We start from the raw sequence: 19,668 nt of genomic DNA on the forward strand, positions 1-19,668 counted from the left end.
TCTGCATGTCTCCTACTTGGTGGGGGCAGGGGGTCACAATGTACACTTGCACATTAAAGACTCAAAGATGTTTTATCGTTAAAGAAAAAAAACTGGTTAACTGGATCTATCCCAATGTTTGTCAGTTTTATTTGACTATGGAGCTTTTTTCCTTAGTATAATACACATTATGTCCACAGCAGCTTGTGTTCTGTTACGCAAACCAGGAAACACCATCAAGTCCACATACTCTGGAGTGCCATGCAGGTTGAGAGTCACCAGATATAGCAAACGAAACACAGGATGCCTAGTTGAATTTGGATTTCAAGTAAGTCTAAAAAATGATTTGTTGTTTATATGAAATTTAGATTAATTGGGTGTCCTGTATTTTATCTGGCAGCCCTATCAGCCTGCTTTGTGATCCATAATGTGGAGAACAGACTGAAGCATAATGAATGTGATAAGAAGTTTTTACACCAGTTGAGATAGTAGGAAAAAATAAATTCAAGGTTGATCCTTAGCTTTTAGTAGGAAAAGATAAATTCAAAGTTGATTCTTGGCTTTTGGTTGGAATACTTCAGTTTGCCACCGACCCTTGTTTACTTAAAGCAGGGTCTCTCCATCCTCACTACAACTAAGATCACCTAAGGAACTTATAAAAACCACACGTCTCATATGAAAGCAAGAGTTTAGAACTGGAGGATCGCTGAACGGGAAGGTTGAAAGTGAGGAAAGGGAGGCAAACAAGATTTAAGGAGGTCTTCGCTCTCAGGATTGACCCTGTGCTTGCACAGCCCTGGGGGAGAGATGTGGGGGGGGGAGGGGCAGAGAGAGAGAGAGCACCTCCTTAAATCTCGTGTCTTGTGCACTTGCTGGCCTCCCCTCCGGAGGCCCTGTCAAAAGTAGTAGGTGCAGGATTGTGGAGAAGAGCTTACAGGGGATTTCCGAGCAGGACTAGGTCCCATCTCTGCATTTTGTTGCTTTACAAGGAAACGCTGACCTTTTCTGCAATGCACATGAACTCCAGCCCATAAGCATGAGTCAGGAGAGGCTTTACCAGGCCAGGTTCTACTGAAATGCCAGCTTGCAGCTGGCTCCAGTTTCCTCTAGAAGGCCACTCATACACATGGCAAAATACTTTGGTTCCTCATTCTTTTTCAGTTACAGCTGGTGGTAGCTTCTATTTCATATGCAAGGATGGTTTTAACTTTCTGAAAAGATAATGAAAGTGTGTGCTTCACTTTTCTCTCCAAGGTTTTATAGATTCTCACCTTTACTCCCCCTCCACCTTCTCCTCTCTGCGTTCTGCCCTTTCTTGTCAATGATTTCATTCCCTGTCACTGGCAGTCTGATCAGAAAGGCACATCATTAATCCTCACCAGTGGCAGTGACTAGAATAGCTTGCCCGGGAACATCCAAGGCCAGCCTTGGGAGCCAGCTCCTTGGACGGTGTCTTCCTTCACTGGCCTCTAAGTTCCATGATGTCATTAGCATTCTGCCCCTGCTTCACTGTTACTGGCTGGTGGCCTGATCCATAACTGCTGATTCCCAGAGGCTCTTCAAGTTTTAAAACACTAGAGAAAGAAACTTTGTAATTTTTCCAGTGCTGAAAAAGGGTGGTAGTCGTTAATGGGAGCTCCCAACACTGCCAAAATTCACTTCTTTCTATTGTGATAATTGAATGATTTTCAACGAAGTTCTTCCTGTAATTGGATTCAGAAAGTATCTCCTCAGAGGACAATTTGGAAGAGAAAAACAGGGAAAGGGTTAGATAGGGCAGCATTTGCAGCAATTTCCTGGCAATATCAAGATCATAAAATTGTACAGGTGTATCTCATTTGGCTTAACAGTCATGCGTCGGTAAAATTTCACATAAATGGGATTTTAAAAAAAATTAAATCACTATAAGTGCACAGGGAAAGATTGCTAAATAAAGGAAGCCTGGAAAGCCATGCTTTATAAAGTAAATTATCTTTATATAATGTACATTATCCCTCTCATGCACACTTTTTTATAAGTCTGAATTTTTATAGGCTGGATTTTCATGAGGTAGGGGTGCTTCTCACTTACAGTGATGACTGGTCTGAGGTTACAGCTGTCTCAGGCTCTTAAACTGAACTTTTCATGATGAGCTCTTAGGAGAATGAGTAAGCTGAGCTGCCAGGTTCTGTGGGGACTTCTGAGCTGAGAAAACCATCCCTGTGGGTACGATGACCCAGAATCCTCCTTGACTACCTCCAGAGTGATGTGGGCTCTGGGGTTCCCAGATTTCAATGACTGGACATGGGAAGAGTTGATGGGGAGCATGCTGGGGCTAAATGTTGACAGATGTGACAAGAAAGGCAGTATGGCATAGTGAACAGAAGAATGAGTTCTGTGACCAGGCTGCCCTGACTCTGTGTCCTCGAGATGGGTGACTCCCAGAACCGCTGTATCCTCATCTGTAGAGTGGAGTGAGTATAATAATACCTACCTGAAGGTAGCAGCTGGCGTACAGTAACCCCAAAAGTGTTAGCTATTTTTAACTTCCTTGGCTAGCTCTACTAGGGTAGGAGGAAAGTATTTTTTAAAAAGATCAAAGATGTTAATGCCTTCTGAGGGCTGGCCAGGTACATGCTGAATACTTTCAGTTAATCCTTACATCACACACATAGTGTCACCAATTTTATCTCTACTTCCCAATAGAAACTAAAGCGCAGAGAGGTTAAGCAATTATTCTAATGTCACACAGAAGCTAACTGACAAAGCAGATATTTGAGGCTAGTGCTGTTGCTCTTCCCACTCTGTCCTTGGGCCTGAGAAGACCAAGTCTAAAAGTGACTTTTCAAAGATGAAGGCACAGGGCCTGGAAAGCTTTTGGACTTTGAAGTAAAATTGGGTCCAGAAATTACTTCAAGGAAGGAAAGAAGGGAAATTCTTTGATTTATTCTGCAAAGACTTGTTGAGAATCTACAGTGTGCTTAAGGCACATCAGGCCCAAAGGTAAATAAGGCCTTGCCCCTGGCCTCAAAGTCCAGTGGGAGAGACAGTCATGTAAAATTACAACAAACCACAGTCAGCGTTATAATTTAGGTGTGAAGAACAGGCTATTGGATACCTAAGCAAAAAATGACTAACTTTATCAGAGGAAGGCTTCAAGGGGAGGTGATGTTTGAGGGCTTCTCAGGTATTTCATTTATTTATTTATTTGTTTGTTTATTTATTTATTTATTTACTGATTTCTAGAGAGAGAAGAAGGGAGAGAAAGAAACATCGACCCGTTGCTCCACCCATCCGTGCATTCACTGACTGACTCTTGGATGTGCCCCAACTGGAGATGGAACTCACAGCCTTAGGGTATGGGGACAATGCTTCAACCAACTGAACTGCCCAGCCAGGGCTTTTCTAGTATTATCATATTTAATCTTCTCATAGGCGGGGAGATGGGCAATATTATTACCCTGGGGCAGGGACAGATAGCCAGCCCCCTTCTTCCTTATTAGAACATAATGTGCCTTGGGGAGGCAATCTGGCCAGCCCAAAGTCTACGTTTCCCAGACTCCCTTGCTGGTACCCATGGCCCATAAAATGGAAGCAGGGGTCATTGCGATCGACTTCCATAAAGGCTTTTTAGAAATGGTAGAACCTGCTTCATGGGCGTTTTCTTCCTCTTTTCTCCTTTGCCCTGCTTCCTGCCTGGAGTGCAGATTGATGGCTAGGGCTCCAGCACCAACCTGTGACCTTGAGAAAGGAAGCTGCCAGATTAAAGGTGGTAGGGCAAAAGGGCGGAAGGAGCCTGGGTCCCTGATGGCCATGACTTGCTATACTAGCCTCAGACTGCCTCCCTCCAGACTTGTTTGTTTAAGTGAAGGCAAACAAACTTCTATCTTAATTAAGCCTATGTTGTTTATGGTTATTGTTATTAGCATCTGACCCAGTCCCTAACTGGCATACAGCCTCAAGGTTATCAGGTGGTATTGCTGGGATCTAAACTCAAGCAGCCTGACTTTCCAATCCACATTCCTAACCACACTGCCCTCAGCTGTTGGGGCAAGCCTGTGGCCCTAGTGTCACCCAAGGGCCTGGCATGTTTCACTGAAATTTTCATTCATTTTTGTCAACTGTCTGGTCCTGGAATCATGTATTGAGCCTGGTACTCAGCAGCACTTGATAATGTGTGTTGAATGAACATAACAGAGAGCTGCCCTCAACTATTTCCAAAAGGTACTATTTTTCTGAGGGGCTGGAGGATGATCTCTGCTTCTCAAATTTCCCCAGGCCAGGGTCAGCATGAAGCTTGTGAGAAATCTGAAGTGCTCTGAGATAGTAAAGAAAAGAAAAGAACAAATTAGAGACGTCAGATAAAAATTTAAACAAAGATATACTTGATACCTCATTTAATTAATAATTCTTTTAATAGTAAAGCAAAATTGTGTGTTTTTGTAAGAAACACTAAAAAATAATCATATGAGATGAAAGAGTTGCCATCCCATCTCCCTTTTTTTTAACTTTATTTTTTACTGATTGCAAAAATAAATGATGATAAAAAATTGAAAGTGTCCTGGCCAGATGGCTCAGTTGGTTGGAGAGTCGTCTATACATCAAAAGATTGTGTGTTTGATTCCTGGTCCGGGCACATACCTAGGTTGCAAGTCCAATTCCTGGTCGGGGTGCATGTGAGAGGCAACTGATCGAAGTGCCTCTCTCACATCAATATCTCTGTCTCTTTCTCTCCCTCTTTCTCTCTTCCTGCCTCTTTAAAATCAATAAAAACATATCCTTGGGTGAGGATTAAAAAAATGGGAAGTGAAAGACAAAAATGGAAGTGAAAGACCTTTCATAACTGCTATACAACAGATTGGTAAAAATTCCTTCACCTCTTTTTCTATACATAAAAACTAAAAATATATTAAATATATAGGACTATAAAAATGAGCTCATGATGTATATACTATTCTGTAAACTTTGCTTTTTCTTTCTTTTTATTTTTTACTTAACATCATATCTTGGACATTTCCTTGTATCTTATATTTATTTTAATTAACCTGGTTCTATTTAAGCCAGATGAGTATTCCTTTTCCTAACTCTCCCCTTTTTTGAAAAAGTGTTTGAAAGTGTCTTTGACCTTGTGGTGTAAAGTGTCATCAGGTGTTCATAAGAGGTGGTTGATGCTCACCCTTAACTGGAGTGAGCTGGGCCCTGGAATAGTCAGAGAGGCTGGAAAACATTGAGTTAGAAAGAAAAATATTCTAAGACAAATGCTTTGTGCATGGAAATCCATGAAGGTTACTGTTAGGAACTAACAACTTAGGTCAATCAAGATAGCCAGTAACTTCTAGGATTCCTGAAAATGGCTTCTTCTGACACCTTCCTGGCCGCTGCCATCACTGATGCTGGCCTGGGGGTGGGATAGGGTGATGGTCAGAGAAGCAGTTCTCATTCTAGGACCCCACAGAAAATCAGGCCCTTGTTGGTCTTTTCCTAGAGCAATTGAGAGGGGTGCCAGGCACCCATCCTTTTGGACTTGAGTAGTGGGGAGAAAGTGGTCAAAAAAGAAAGCCAGCAGGTGTAGCCTCTGTGCAGGGGGTTGGGGGGGAGCTTAGGCTCCAGGTGGGCAGATCAATGGTATGAATTTTACTCCTACCACCTTACCAAAATCAAAGATACTCACTCTCCACATGATTATCCCAAGCTCATAAATCAACCTCGTCAGCTACTATAACCTGAGCTTGCTTGGTAAATGTTGAGAGCAGTTGCTATAGGCTGGGTAGCCATCTGGACTCAACTGAGAAGACTTTAGGGAAGAGGTGAGTTAATCATCAAACAGGGCTTTAAAAGAGGAAAGGAGATACATATGCCTGTGACTGTGGCTTTAGGGGTGGCGTGGTAGTGAGGGGATCAATAAGGGGATTTGTTCAGGCACAAAGGAGAGTTTAAGGTGGACTGCAAGAAACATGAGGAGTGGGACAGGTGAAAGACTGGAGAGGCTTTTGAACCCGTGTGGAGGAGATTGACTTGCATAGACTGACAACGGAGAGCGGTTGTGCCTTAGATGGGGCATCCCTGAAGCCAGGTAGGCCAGAGCTGCACCTGCTGGGACCCTTCATGCGATGCACCTGTAAGAAAGCAGCTTCACCAGGAACCTTACCAGCCTGTCTCTTGTGCAAGTTGGGTAATACAGAGCCAGTATTATTTTATTGGCAAAGTGGTTTAGGATTTTCTAGCTGACCAGCTGACCCAACTAGCATATCTCCCTCCCAGATGGTAGGACAGCTGGGCCTGCCTTCCAGTCCAGAGTGTCAATGCCCTCTAGCCAGAGACCAACAGGATCACTAGAGTTGAACAATGTTGGGTCTACCGACTAGTTTCAATGAGAGAAAGCACACACCATGGGGAAACATAGAACTCTAGAATTTTCAAAGTTGAATGGAACCTTGAATTGTCAGCCAACTTGTTCAATTCTCTCATTTGGAAATTGCAGAAAGTCTTAAAATTTTGAGGATCAATAATATTTTTTTAGGAGACTAACAGTGCTATTTTCCACTAAAAGAAGAGAGAAGTCATCGTTGTTGTCCTTTCTAGTAACTCGCTGTTGGCTTTTTAGCACATACAATGTAATGGAAAGACTGTTCCCATCATTAATTAGCAGTGACCTTAGAAGACAGACCATGTTCCTCAAATACCCTCCATTTTCTCACTATAAAATAAGAATGTAAGGTGACCACAGCTAATGACAACAAATTCTTCTTACATCATATCTTAGCACGTGCGCATGTATACTCACACACAATTGAAACAAAAGTTCCAAGAATCTGTACTTATCTCTACTAGTGCAATGTATACTTTTCTATTCTACTTTTTTTTAAAGCTTTTTGCAGTCCACTTACACTGATTTTACTACCCACTGAAATTTGAAATCCTCAGGTTGACGAACACTGAGCTGGATGCCCTCTGAAGTCTTCCAGCCCTGGTTCTCTGGCCTCCCTTGGGGCTCCCAGAGCCTCTTTGAGGTTTCTTTTTAGTAAGGCAGCTGTCTAGCCCTCCCCTCATCTGGCAGCTGCAGGGTGACTTGGAGGTTGGCACTCTCTATCAGACCTTCAGCCTCACACACTAGTATTGGTGTCTTGTGTCACTTTGTCCCTTCGTGGGTAAACAAAGCACTGAACACGGCCTTCTGATCAGTCAGCCGAGATTAGGTGAAGAAAGATCCGTATTCAGGGTCAAACTGCAGAGTTAGGGAATTTGGCTAGTCTCTGCTTGCTCCACACCCCAGACATCACACATACTACATACACACATCACACACCTTTCCCATGAACATATACCACACGTAGTTGTCCACTCTACCACATATATGCACACAGACACCACGAATACTTTATACACACATACATATCACATGTACCCACACACACATGTACACACACTCACCATACACTACATATATACCACACAATGCACACACACATGCCACATGTACCTATAAACACATACAATAAGTGTGTACGCACACACACATCAAAAACTCCTGAGAGTCCCCAGGACTCTCAATTATAAAGCAAGAAATCTTATAATTTGAAGGTCAATGAGTCAGGAGGAAATAGTTAATCTATAATAGTTTTTCACTATTTACCCGCTAGCATAGAGTTAAAAAGAGTATTTTCAACAGTTAAAAAGATCAGCATAAAAATACACTAGCAATTCAACAATAACATCACCAAAGCACCTTGATTTTAAAAATCAAATAACATTACTATGATATTTCAATTATATTTTTTCAAATTTAATTTTTACTTTATGAGTGCTTACTTACAATGTCATATTGTTAATTTATCCACTAATTTGTAATAGCTTAATACTGATTATTTAATGTTTATATCTTTAATAACACACATTTGCTTAATGTTTTTAAACAGGCTTATAAATGTGTGCTTTTGAAAAGTACTGCACATATTGTTTCACTGATGTTTTAAATTTAATATTTAAAAATATAATAACAATATTCAATCCCAGTACAGTCATAACTCAGTACTTGCTGGCTTCAGAATTTGTCAAACCCTGTACTCATCACATTTTGTTGAGAAAAAAATATTTCAACACTTGGCACTTACTCGCCACTCTCTCGCAAAGTCCCTCTCTTGCAAAGAAACAAAGGTCAATGCATCATTCTCATAGTAACTTGAAAACAGTTCAGGTTCTCCTTGTTTTCGGTACTCATCACGAGTTCTGGAACCAATTAACAACGAATACTGAGGTATCACTGTAGTTCACCATTAAGTGAAGTAAATCACAACATCCTAGCATTACCATTTTGCCTGGGACTTGCCATCACCTACACGGAGTGGGAGGCAGAGGCAGTACTTGTTCTCAGGCCCCCTTGATGATTCTGAAGTTGCCTTCAGTGTCTAGCTCAGTGTTTGGCCCCTGGAAAACTCTCAGGAAATGTCTGATAAGAAAATGACAGGAGAAAAGAAAAAGGGAAAGAAGAGGAAGGAAGAGAGAGGGAAAGGTCAAAGAAGAAATGGAGGGAATGAGGCTGGAGGTGGGTGGTGAAGATTGTGAGTGGGAAAGACCGAAGGAACAACTGTAATGTTGCTTCTGCCTTAGACATCTTTTCTCTGTGGAAAATGGAAATCAAAGACCATTTCCATGGCACATCTTGTTCACAGTATTGTTACTGGAACCCACCTGGTGCAGTGACAGTTTTGTGGGAAGTTCACTGGAAAAATCAGCTTCTCATCTGCAACAGAGGAAGCAAATCTTGCTGAAACATCTGACAGATTGACACACAGTTGTTTAGTCTTGGACATTACTCCTGGTTAACACAAGCCATGTCACAGAAGTAACTGCATTGCTCATCTACAATTGTTTTTGTGTTATCTCTAAGGGTCACACATGAGTTTGGCAGAAGGGTTATGGTTTTACTCTTTCTCCAAATAATAAAAATAATAAATGCTCATTGTTTCTGGGTAATCAGAAAATAGAGATAAGCATAAATAAGAAAGTAAAGATTACGTATAATTCAAAACATCCAGAGGTGATAGTGATTTAGTGTTCTAGATTTTATTTTTTAAATACAAACATATAGAAAATAGAGAGAGGTGATCATGCTATCCATTCCATTACACAATCTTTTGCTTAACCCAATATGTTGAGGACATCTCTGTCCTCTTTTTACATTATTGCATAGCTTTCTGTTCCACTACCTTTTGTTTTTGTATAAATGACACACTAAAGAACATTCTTGTGCAGGCATTTCTGTGCATTTATCCTGTTAATTTTTTAGATAAGTTATTAGATGTGAAGATTTAAATATCAGTATACACATTTTAAAATGCTATAGCAATTTGCCAAATTGCCCTCCAGAAAGTTTGAACCAATCTATATTCCTTTTAAAATATATGAAAGTACCTATTATCTCACACCCTCATCGACACTAGTTATTATCATTCTTTTCAAATTTTTCCAGTTTCACAGGTTAAAAGTATTTTAATTTTAATTTTAATTGGCATTTCATTTACTACTAGTGAGGTAAAATATTTTTCATGTTTATTAGTCATTTACATTTCTCCTTTTTGGTGTAACTTGCTTAACCATGCTTCAACTATATTTTCTACCGGTTTTCTTTTCATCTTTCCGTTGATTTTTAAGAATCATTTATAATTCAAAAATATTAACTTTTGCCATTAGGTATGTAGTAAATTCTTTTTTCAGTTTTCATAACTTTGAGTATGTAGTTTAAACATATGAAATTTTCTTTTGTCGTAAGTAGCCAATATATCAATAACATTCTTGTTTTTTTACAAGGGCCTTTGCTGTTAACTGACTTGAGTCCTTATAAAACTCAGCATAAGCAGTGGGCGGGCAGGGGTCGTAAAGGGTAAAGGGGGTCAAATATATGGTGCAGAAGAGATTTGACTTTGGGTGATGGGCACATAAGGCAACATACAGATGATGTATCATAGAATTGTGCACTTGAAACTTATATAATTTTATTAACCAATGTCACCCCAATACATTTAATTTTTTTTAAAGGAAACATCACAGACACACTAATAGTGAGCCCATGAACACTCATGCTCATTCAGTCAGTAGGAGCAGCTTACCCAGCATTGAGCTTTCAAAGAAGTTCAGACATTTCTCAGTAATGCCACTCTCACCTTGGTTGACTGTAAAGGTCATTTAGGTCAGACACCAGCAAGTGCAGGCAGCTGAGAGGCAGGAAATAAGTGCGGCTCTGCGAGCTCAGCAGTAGACAACAGCTTTTTATAGCCAAGGCCTGGGAGGAAACACTGATAATCTGAGGAGGACTTGCATATATTTGTGTTTTTTCCCTTATTGAGAAAACTTTCAAACTGTATCCTTTAAAAGCCATCCGGGCGCTCTCCCCCTCCACCTGTGCAAATCCATTCTCTGGTGAACAGCCTTCTGACTTCACTAAAGTTTTGAAATATGTGGTTTAAAATTCAAAAGATACCAAAGACTATCTAGAGAAAATTTTCCTCTCACCCAGTTCCCTGTCCTAGGGGAAAGCAAGTCCTAGTTTCTTATTTACCCTTCCAGGGTTATTTTAGACATATTCAAATATAAAAGTATACATACACATACATTCTTTTATGGAAATTTTCACATGAAAGGTAGCATACTACACACACTGTTTTCTGCAGCTCAACATTTTTACTTGACAATACATCTTGGGGACATTCTGCATCTGTACAAAGAGAGCTCTGTGCTACTTTGTTACAGCTGCATCTCATTATACTTTATTGTATGAATAAAGCATATTTTATTTAGACAGTTTCTCTATAGATGGACATTTATGGCCCAAAGTTTGCCATCACACACCAAGCTGTAATTAATACAGTATTTACACATCAGCAAGTTTATATCAAGAATAAAGTCCAAGAAGAGGAAATGCTGGATACAAGGATTTCAGCATTTTGTAATTTTCACAGAAATTGCTGGATTTCCCTTCTTAGAGATTATACCAATTTATAGCCCTCTCAGTAATGTAGAAAGTGCCTATTTATTCACACCTTTGCTAATATAATGTGTTGCCAACTATTTTTTAACCTTTGTTAATTATTTTTCTCTTTTTATGAGTGAGATTTAGAAGCTCTTCATATATTTAAGGACAGTTTGTAAACTGTTCCTATAAACTGTTCATACCCTTAGTTTTTTGTTTTTTTGTTTTTTTGGTCTAGCATGTTATTGACCTCTTTTCTTATTGATTTGTAACAGCTTTTTTTACATGGTGATATGTCTGTGGTTTTAGTTGCACATATTTTCCCAGTTTGTTGTTTGTCATATAACTTTACTATTGGCATTTCAGAAATCCTTCCATTTTTATTGCTTCTCTGTTTTCTCTCAGACTTTCTCAGTCTAAGATTGTAAATGTATATATATATCTCCTATGTCCTCTTTTCTTTTACATATTTATGGTTTATTTTTAACTTTTAAATCTTTGATCTATCTGACATTTATTCTGATTTAAAGTTATAGGTTTGGATACAATTTTAATTTTTTCCAGATGACTAAACAATTATTCCAACACTATTTATTAAATAATCTTTCTTTTCTCTTTTGATATGAAATACTACCTTTATAATACCTATATTTTCAAGGCATTTACATATTACAATTTATAATAAAAATTTTCCCCTTATAACAACTATCCTCAAAGTCTTTATAAATCTTAAAATAATTTCATATGTCTCTTACGATCACTGGAAAAATCACATTTTTTATAGTTTTCTTCCTTTTACTCTCTCTCTCTTCTTTGCTTTAAAATGTTATACTCTGTCATGATAAAAAAAAAAAAAAAGGAATAGAAGGGAACTTTCTCAACTTGAAAAAGGATATCTATAAAAACCCTACAACATCATATTTAATGGATGAAAAACTAAAAACTTGCCAACTAAGATCAGGAGAAAAGCAAAGATTTTAGCTTTTACTCCTTTTCAACACTCTATTAGAAGCCCTGGCTAATTTAGTTAGTAAGACAAAAAAAGGAAATAAAAGATATACATATTGGGAAGGAAGAAATAAAATGGTCTTTATTCACAATTAGCATGATCATCTGATATAGAAAATCTGAAAAAAATCAACAAAAAATTGCTGCAACTAATAAGTGATTATAGCATACCAGCAATGAATAGTGACTTAAAATTAAAGACATACTACTACTTATATGACCCCTCAAAATTAAATATTTAGTTATGAATCTAACAAAATATGGAGAAGACCTATATTAAAATTTGATTTCATTGTGAATGAAATCAAACGACTAAATAAATGGAGAAAGATTACATGTTCTTGCACAGGAAGACTCAATATTGTCAAGATATTAGGTCTTCCCATTTGACCTATAGATTCAATACAATCCCAATAAAAATCCCAGCAAGTTATTTCATGGATACCAACAACATGATTCTGAAATTTACATGGAGAGCCAAAAGACCCAGAATAGCCAACACAATATTGAAGGAGAAGGACAAAAACCTGGCTTAAAAACTTACTATAAAGCTAGAGTAGTCAAAACAATGTGGTATTGATGAAAAGATAGACAAATAGATCAATAGAATGGAACAGAAAGCCCAGAAATAGAACCACATAAATCTAGGCAGCTGCTCTTTGACAAAGGAGAAAAGGCAATGAGATGGAGAAAAAATAGTGTTTTTTCCCTCAATAAGTGGTGCTAGAGAAACTGGACATTCACATGCAAAAAAAAATGAATTTAGACACAGATTTTATATCTTTCATGAAAGGTAACTAAAAAATGCATTGTAGACCTAATTATAAAATGCAAAACAAAAAATGCTAGAAGGAAACATAGAAGAAAACCTAGGTGACCTTGAGTATGACAATAATTTTTTAAGTACAACACCAAAGACACAATCTGTGAATAAAATACTTAATAAGCTAGACTTCACTAAAATTAAAAACTTCTGTTTTGAGAAGACAATGTCAAGGGAATGAGAAGACATGTCACAGGCAGGAGAAAATATTTTCCAGACACATCTGATAAAAGAGTGGTGTCTAAAATATACAAAGAACTCTTAAGACTCTACAATAAGAAGACAATATAATTTTAAAACTGAGCCAAAGACATTAAGAGATACGTCACCAAGGAAGATGTACAGGTAGCAAATACTTACATGAAAAGATGCTCCACATCTTATGTCATCACTGAACTGCAGAAACCTGTACACAGATGTTCACCGCAGCTTAGTCATAATCATCATCAGGGAATTGTCAAACTTGGAAGCCACCAAGATGGCCTTCAGTGGGTGAACGGGTAAATAAACTGTGATACATCAAGACAATGGAATGTTATTCAGAGCGAAAAAGAAATGGGCTATCAGCCATGAAAAGACATGGAGGAATCTTAAATGCATATTACTAAGTGAAAGAAGCCAATCTGAAAAGACTGCATATTGTAAGGTTGCAACTGTAAGACATCTGGAAAGGCAAAACTGTGGAGGCAGTAAAAAAGTCACTGGTTGCCAGAGGTGTGAGGAGTGCAGGGGTTGGGGAGGGATAAATAGGGGGAGCACAGAGGATGGTTAGGACAGTGGATGATACTATAAGGAGAATACATGATATAATACATTTGTCCATATCCATAGAATGCACACCAAGAGTGAACTCTAATATAAACTATGGACTTTGAGTGACTATACTATGTCAGTGTAGGTTTTTCAATTATAGCAAATATACCACTTTGGTGGGAGATGTTGATAATGGAACAGGCTATGCATTTGCGGGGAGCAGGGGGTGTATGGAAATCTCTGACCCTTCCTCTCAATTTTGCTGTGAATTTAAAACTACTGTATAAAAAAAAAAAAGTCTTTATTTAAGACACAAAAGTTATAGCCTGCAGGTCAGTTCCTTGTCTAAACCTCTCTTACTTTCTTAGCATCAGTATTTCTGCTTTCCCAGACAGGTAGTACCCCTAGTTTTGGGATTATTTGTGTCTCTTCTTCCTTTTTAAGGGGAGATTGCAAATTGCTCCCCTCCCCTCCCCCTCCCACCATCAATCCTCACTCTCATTAGGGGAGCAGAGATGAGTGGCTATAAGGTGAGATTGGAGTTCCAGAGACAGGGCAGTGCTCTTAGCATAGACTCAGGGGTTATTCACACAGAGGTGACTGCTGAAGCCCAGAGAGTGTTGATTTACAGAGAAGAATGTGCAGAGGAAGAAGAGTGATGGGTGCTGAACCTTGTATTTCACCAATAAAGAAAAATGTGAAGGAGGAGCTAGAGGAGAAACTACGGGAGTGATGGAAGGAATAAAAGATGAAGTCTCAGGGGGAAGTGGGGAGGCAAATAATACAGAAAAATCAATGAGCTTGAGGATAAGGGACTGACCAAATAATGGGTTTGGTTACACAGAGATCAGAGCTGCTCTTTAGAGTTGGTCATTTCCCATGTTCAAGTCCATCCACCCTTCCCAGCTCGATTACTTCCTCTCCTGGGTGAATGAAGTTGATCTCAGTATAGCAGCACTCCCCGGGAGAATAACCAGAAAAGCCAAATAAAACAGAGAAGCTAGCTCTTTAAAGGATGCTGAGAGCGGCTGAGGCTGGGAACACTGGAAGATCAGAGGCCCTGGAGAGGGAAAACTTGAGAAGAAAGAGCTCTCCCAAAGATACTTTTTTACACTCTGAACTTTCAGGAGGCTGAAAATCGCAAGACGCAGTGCAAGTCTGGCCAAGGGCTGGAACAGAGGGAGAGAAACAGCCGCGTTTTGGCGAAAGATTTGGGAGGGCCTCCAGCATTCAGCCTGCTTCCCTTTGAGAATCTGGCCAAATACTGGGGCTGTTCAGAGCAAGGGTTTTAAAATGCAAGTGGAAACCCTGCCTCTGAAAAGCAGAGTGAAGTTTTTCAGCCCTCTTGTAAGACTAAGGTTAGAGGTTAGTATCCACTGGGGGAGGGCCTTGCAAAATACAACGGGGATTTTTTGTTGTTGTTGAAAATGCAGGTCAGAGATAAACCAAGGGAAGAATGAGATTTACCAGAGATATATTTCAACCTTGACTCAGCAGATGAAATGGAATAATACGAGCAACCACCACTCTGTCTAGACAACAAGGGGGGTGGTAAATCCTCTCTGAAATAAGATTTCATCTGAAATTTCTACAACTTAGTATACACAGTGGCTGGCATTCAATTAAAATTTACTAGCTACACCAAAAGACAAGCTCACATGACTGAAAATCCACGGGAAAAAAAGACAGTAGAAACAGGTGATCCAGATGTTGAAATTTGCTGACAAGGACTGTCAATTAACAACCATTGTATGTTAAAAACAAAAAGATGGACACATTATGGAAAAATGGAATCAATCTGTATGAAGCTTTCTTTGGTCCTCCATGTCTAGAAGTCATCTTTTCCCCTCCACATGATCCTAAAAGTTTATCTGTGCTTATGGCACTTACAACCTTATAAAGTAGCATCATGTAAGTAGTTAATAGCACTGAGGTTTTGAAGTCACATTGGGTTCAAATTTAAGATCAGCCACTTATTAACAGCATGACCTTGGATAAGTTACTCACCTTATTTCAGCCTCAACTTCCTTGTCTAAAATATAGAGTCAATAATAGTACGTTTCTCATAATCTTGTTTTGATTTACTCAGTCGCAATAAAAAATGTGTTTAATTTTTAGCTACCTGTTCTAGTTTTCCTCACCAACTCCTTTTCTGAAGAATGTAGAAAGGACCTTAATTTTTGTCCATTCCGATCATTTTATACTAATCTAATAATTCCAATTTTATACTGATCTAATAGCTTGAATATTTCTTTAGGAATCTCAGTTCTTTAAGAATAAATGTCAGGTCTTTGCTTCTTTCCTCCAAGCGGGTATCTGGGTACAGGAGAAGAGGTCTATGGGTCAGTGGCCTTGTGACAGCAGAGGAGAGGTAAGGTCCTTAAACCCATCCAGAGAGGGCACTCTGGGTCCCTTCTTATCTCTCCTGTGGAGTAGCTAGATAAGCCTGCCCCCTGGACTGCTGCGCAATGATGCATTCTTTATCCCGTCTGGCTATTTGGGCTCAAGGGGCTGGTGTTCACCACGGGGTTGCAGAGCCTCAGCCACTTGCTTCTAGTTCCATAGACCCCTGTCCTCTTTCATGACAACTTCATGCTTCCGCCTGGCTACCTCTATGTCTGCTCACTGGGATGTGAAAGAATTATCACTGCTTCAGAACAGGTGCCCTTATTATATACTTCCCTCATCTCCTGTTCCAGTCTTTCATAGCCCTTTACTAAACTGGTAACTTTACAGTTTTGTGGGAACATTCATTTAATGTTTGCTCCCATACGACATTGCAATCCTTGTGGTGGAGAGGGTTCCGTCCAGTTTGCTCATCATTGTGTTCCCAGTGCCTAGCTCAGGCAATACTGCTAAATAAACAAGTGAGAAAACTAACCTCAGGGCCGTAAGATTGAAGAACATGGTCTGTCTTGCCTCAAATCTTTTCCCATTCACACTAGGAATCTTTGTTAGTTTTCTACCTAACAGCCATTCTCCGTGTGTTCTTTGCTATCAGAACGTTAATTTTGTTTGGTTGGAAAGTGTCCAGCCCAGGGACTAAATCATGAACTGGTCTAAAGCAAACATTACAACCCCATTCCCTTTTGCCAGCAATAGATCAGCGTAATTATGCCACAATGCTCTGGCTAGTGAGCCAGAAAGAGACAATTAGGGGACTTCTGGGAAAGATTCTGTTCTTGATGAAAAGAAAAAAAAAATATGAGGATTGCCCCTTTTGGCCCCCTTTGCCCCCAACCCCTCCTTTCTTAATGTGCTAGGGTGAGGATGTTATGTTTGGAACCATGGCAACTGTCTTGCAACTATGAGAGAAAGGCCTGAAGAAATGCAAAAAGGACTCTATTGAACTTCTGTACCAACCATGGAACTACCCCCAGACTTCTTGTTACGTGAGATCATAAATGCCTCAATTATTTAGGCTACCATTATTATTTAATTTTTATGTTGTGGGAGCCATTTTTTTTCCCTAACTGATGTACTTTGGAACAAATCCAATTTCACATGCATTCTGGGACCTAAAGCTGGGATAGTAGATCAGTGATTCTGTTTTTACCCCCACATAAGTGACAGTCTGCTCAGAGACATTGCCTCATTAACATCCTGGGCCATAAGTCAGATCCACCTTTCTGCCTTCTTTTGGTAACATCTCCAAAGCACTCTGAACAAAGAATATCTAAATTGTCACAGCTGGTGAACAGGTAGATACAGATCAAGGGATGAGATGAGGTGAGAAAGTAGAACTGAATCAGCAATGAAGTAAGGGCTGAAGCCAGGAAAGCAAAGAGAAGCCAGGGGGCTATAAAAACCAAAGGGGAAAGAAGACCAGAGTGGAGGAAAAGTCCAACAAATAGCAACAGGAAGAGCCAGAGGAATTGGGAACGGGCAATTTTAATTTCTTAATGACCTAGGGAATAATCCAACATAAGTGTATAAGATTTTTTGGAGAAAATTTTAATTCCAATAATGGATATAAACAAAGACCTGAATAAATGGAATAATACATCAGTTATATGGGACAATTTAATATTTTAAGAATATTACTTCTATTAAACCACAGATTCAATGTAATTCCAGTAAAATGCTCCCCTCCAATTATTGGGACTTTGAGAAACTGATTTTAAAATGTATATAGAAGAAAAACCATCTACAAACAACTAATTTAAAAGATGTGAGCAAAAAAGAGAGTTGCCTTACCAGATACTAAGGTATATCACAAAGCCATGCTTAAAGTAAAAGGAGGGGGCAGGTGAAGGCAAGGTGACCAATGGAGCAGAATAGAGAACCCAGAAATAGATGTAGCTGTAGATGGGAACTTGGTATATGAGAAGAGGGAGCATTGCAAATCACTGGGGGAAGCAATAGAGCAGTGGGTTGATAGTGTTGGGAAAATTGGCTCCATCAATGCCACCTCAGGGGATCTTCTTAAAGAAACCCCAAATGTATTAGAAGCCTAAATGTTAAATGTAAAACTCTATAGTAACAGAATAAAATATGGGTGACTATCTCTGTGACTTTTGAGTGGAGACTAATAAAGAAAATCCCCAAAGCTTAAGCAGGAGAAAAATTGATGAATTTGTCTATGAAACAAAATTAGAGATTTATTCCAACAAAAAAATATTACAAATATAATAGGTATATAGTAGACTGACAGAATATATTATTAACATCCCAAACCAATGGATCTACATCTAGGAAAATCCTGCAAAACAGTAAGAAAAAGACAGGGAAAATAGAAAAAAAAAAAAATGAAGAGAACATATGAATAGGCAATTCATGGACAGGGAGACCTCTGAATGGCCAAAATGCATATGAAGAGATGCTCAACTTCACCAGCAATCAGAGAAATGCAAAATAAAACATCAATGGGAGATCACACAAAGTCAGATGAAATCTCAAGTACAGCAAAGATGCACTGCTAGTAGAGGATGAACTGGAGGAGATATTCATTCTACAGAGCAGTCGGTCCCAAGAGATGTCAAGGATATAGTCTCAGCCCTGAGTATGTTACCAATGCAACTTTAATGTGCAGATCAAAAAGATGCACATAGCCCTAACTGGTGTGACTCAGTGGGGATCATCCCACAAACCAAAAGGTCACCGGTTCAATTCCCAGTCAGGACACATGCCTGGGTTGTGGGCCAGGTCCCCGGTTGAGGGAGTGTGGGAGGCAATCAATTGATGTTTCTCTCCTTCTCTTTCTCCCTCCTTTCCCTTCTCTCTAAATATAAAGAAATGAAATATTTTTTTCCATTTTTTTATTGTTGTTCTATTACAGTTGTCCCCATCTTTCTCCCATTTTTCTCCCCTGCCCTGCCCACCTCCCGCCTCTCCCACAGTCAAAAAAAACATTTTTTAAAAATAAGGTGCTCATAAAGGGCATCTCTCAGGACATGTGCGTTTGTGTGTGTGTGTGTGAGCAAGGACTTGGAGGCAACCTAGTGTTTATTAATAAAGCAATAATTGAGTTAACCATAAACAAAAACATTATGGGCCATAGACTAGCCAGAAATAGTAAAGGAGATTTTCTTACAGCAGCATGAATGGGTTACCAAGGCCTAATAATGAATAAAATAGTAAGAAGCAGACTTCTGTAGCCCAGAACCATATTTGTGAAGTAAGAACACACACAAAATAGCACCATATGGTATATTTTTAAGGATATATACTTAACATGTGGAGGTGGATTGGAAGGACATATAGAAGTTCAAGTCAGTACCTATGCTGGAGAAAGAACAGGGATGACAAATGCTTATCTTGATTGTGGTGATACTTTCACTGCTCTCTATATATGTCAAACTTATCAAATTGCACACTTTAAAATGTGCAATTTCTGTATGCCAACTGCACCTCAGTAAAGAAGGTAGATACAAGAATGACAGTTCTCTGTCATTTCCTGAGCACCAAATAAAATAAAATAGAAATAGACAGGGCCCGTAGCCAAAGAACTTCACACTTGAATGTGCATGACGATTATCAGAGGCACTTGTTAAAAGAACAAATTTGTGGGCCTCACACAAAGATTCTGCACCTGGGTTTTAAGCAACCACCCTTGATGACTTTCCTGTAAATGGACCACGGGCATACTTGGAGATGCCCTCAATTAGGTAAAATCAAGCTACCAGGAGAGCGACAGGATATGAGTGAGCAGGGGCAACAG

This window comes from Furipterus horrens, unplaced genomic scaffold (assembly GCF_987537825.1).
Source record: "Furipterus horrens unplaced genomic scaffold, mFurHor1.1.pri manual_scaffold_3, whole genome shotgun sequence".
In the NCBI taxonomy this organism is placed as follows: Eukaryota; Metazoa; Chordata; class Mammalia; order Chiroptera; family Furipteridae; genus Furipterus; species Furipterus horrens.